The following is a 3,019-nucleotide window of genomic DNA, read 5'->3' on the forward strand; positions in this document are numbered from 1 at the left end:
TCATGCCATCTTAAATGATACCTTGTGCTTTCTTCTGGTTGGGGACCAGAGCACGAATGCAAGTCAAAAATGGACGGGTGTCAAAACACAGACTTAGCTTGAAAATTTATTTTGGCCAGCAAAAAACATAACTTTTTTGGTTGCAATCCTACCCTGCGCTGGAACAGGCAAGCCAAGAGGCTTGCGTTGTATCCAGCACAGGACAGGGGCCCAAGGCGGCCCAGCCAGAGGCAAGAGGAAACTTTTCCCCTTACCTCCGGGTAAGGTGACTTTTCCCCTATGGGTCTCCTTGGACTTGTGCCACCTCCTGAGGTGGCACAAGTCCAAGGACAGCGGAGTGGCTTGGAGCTGCTCCAAGCTCCCCGGGAACGGGGGTTGGGATCCAGCATAAGCGCTGGATCCCAGCCCCGCCTCCCGCTCCCCACCTGCCCACCGCCCGCCCTCCCCCCACCCAGGAATGCCTCCCTCCCCACCTTCCTTCCCGCCCACCCCAGAGGCTTGCATCAGCCCAGGCTGAACACAGCTGAAAGAGCAAAGTCATGAACGTCAAGTGCAGTGATTCCCAAACTGAGGCTCCCTGGGAAGCCATGGAATCCAGCCAGGGGAGATGCAGAATCCTGGTGAAAATCTGCCACCCTATACACTATAGGATTGTAGCCCTAATGGGGAGCTGTGGCCAAAGGCCCAGTAGGTCAAGGGAACTGCTAGTTGGAAAGGTTTGGGAACCACTGCCCAAGGGGGGATGAAAGTCAAGGTCATGTTGTGTCACATCAGTATTCTGCCCTCCCCCTCCAGGACCTCAGTCTCAAGCTGGAGATTATCCCCATTTATTCTCCCAACAATCCCTGCCAAAGTATGCTGTACAGAGAGACAGTGGCTTGCTAAGGTGAGTTTCACTGCTCTGCTGGGCTCTGCACTTGGATCTCTCTGCTTTGAAAACAGGAGATCTGGCGGGGCCCCAGTGAGTTCACCATGAAGCTTGTTCCTGGTGAAATTAGTAGAGGGGGATGGGGAATCTTACCTTGGCGGCATAAGCTGACGGTAGCGGAACGTGCGCCAAAGTGATTCCATGCGGTACAGTTGTAGGCCAAGGTGAAGTCGCTGTCATGCGTTGGGTCGATCAGCAAAGCAGAGAGCACCCCTTGGTCGGTCACTATGGTGTCCACCGTGAACCGATCTAGCGAGCCAGCATCCAGCACCCATTCACCCCACAACCAGGCCTGTTGCAAAGAGACAGGAGGGCAAATCAGAAGCCTGGACAGGTAGAAGATGATGGCTGCAATGCTAACCACACTTTCCTGAGAGTAAGCCCCAGTGAACAAAATAGGACTTACTTCTGAGTACACCTGGTTAGCCTCGTGCCCGATGGGTACCAAGCCCAAGGATCGACTCTAGACGCTACGGGGACGATTGGCCATTCAGAACCTTCCAAGGTTTTGTGGGAAAATCTAAACTAGGGATTCTTAACCAGGGTTATCCATACCCTTTGGAGGTACCAGAACCCAATGAGGGAGGTATGGGACTCAGGCTGCAATCCTAACCACACTTTCCTGAGAGTAAGCCCCATTGAACAAAATAGGACTTACTTCTGAGTAGACCTGGTTAGGATTGTGCTCTCAATCTCTGAACAATTAAAAAAAATTGTTGTTAGATTAGGTGATTAACTATTACCATTATTTATATGGATAAGATTATTAAGTATCACCACTGTCAATGCAGATTGAGGCATTCTGATCCTTGCTATCCATATGTAAAGTAGAACCCCGCTGCTGACAAAATAGTGGTACCTAATAGGACTGGTGATGATGCTGATTCCTACAGACTAGTGAAGAAGGTATGGGGACACACTGGGCAATCTATGGGGGGTGGGGGGTCTGTAATAGTAAAAGGGTTAAGAACCCTGAACTAAGCAGTGTGGGTTTAAAATCATGGGTTCAATAACTCTACATTCTAACTACTTTGGCACACATGCATTCCACCTTTTCATCCAACTTCACAAATAATATCTGGTTTCTTTTGCATATGACATACCCTACTGCCTTTCCAAAGACTGGGGCTGGCCTTCTGAGGTGAGGGGAGGTTGTACACAGACTGCCCAGGCCTCAGAAGGTCTTTGAAAAGCACTTCCAGCTTTGGTTGAAAACCAGGGGTGCCTTCAGGACTCCAGAAGGTCTCCAGGAGGCTTTATGAGGTGCAGGGACACTGCAGGCTACCTCCTCGCACCTCAGAAGGTCAGCCAGAGTCTTCAGAAAGACATTTTGTGAAAACCTGGAAGTGCCTCTCCAAAGGCTCTGGCTGAACTCAGAAGACCTCCTAGACACGACTTCCAGTCATGCCTGGGAGGTCCTCTGAGGTCCTCCAGTGGTTGGCAACCTTCAGTCTCGAAAGACTATGGTAGAAGCCTACAGCACCCGGTATTCCCAAGCGGTCTCCCGTCCAAGTACTAACCAGGCCTGACCCTGCTTAGCTTCCGAGATCAGATGAGATCAGGCATGTGCAGGGCAACAGTTGCTGCTTCAGTGTGGGCTTGCAATCCATGTTGAGACAACTCCATGGATAAGGAGGACCATCTGGTACATTCAGGTCTGGTTAAGGCATGAGGGTGGAGGGCAAAGGCGAGTCAAGCACTTACAATCGTGCCGGGGGGTGGGACGCTCCCCACCAAACACTCCAGCCGTGCCTTGGCCCCCACTGCAGTCTGCAGGCTTTGTTCCGCGCTGATAATGGGCGGCCCTGAGGAAAAGACAAAAATGACGGATGCAATCAGGTCTGGTCAGATTTCCGCCAGGCTCACTGCAATAGGTTGCTGTGCATGACCTGGTTCCAAGACCCCTCACCATTCACAGCTACTGCCTTCTCAGCCACTCCAATGCGTGGCACGATGGCTTTGCAGACGTACATGCCGGCATCTTCCTGCGTCACAGCCTTGAGGTGTAGCGCGTTTCCATTGCTCGACACCTGTGGGTACAAGTGAATTCAGATTTATTTACTGAAATGAAGGGATCAGTGCTCTTTTTCC

At 51.4% G+C, this 3,019-nt stretch overlaps 1 pseudogene; it reads right to left on the reverse strand.

Moving 5' to 3' along the window:
- Positions 1–2,399: 2,399 nt before the first annotated feature.
- LOC136661948 (5S ribosomal RNA) lies at positions 2,400–2,516 on the reverse strand (annotated as a pseudogene).
- Positions 2,517–3,019: the final 503 nt, after the last annotated feature.

Source organism: Tiliqua scincoides, chromosome 10 (genome assembly GCF_035046505.1).
Source record: "Tiliqua scincoides isolate rTilSci1 chromosome 10, rTilSci1.hap2, whole genome shotgun sequence".
In the NCBI taxonomy this organism is placed as follows: Eukaryota; Metazoa; Chordata; class Lepidosauria; order Squamata; family Scincidae; genus Tiliqua; species Tiliqua scincoides.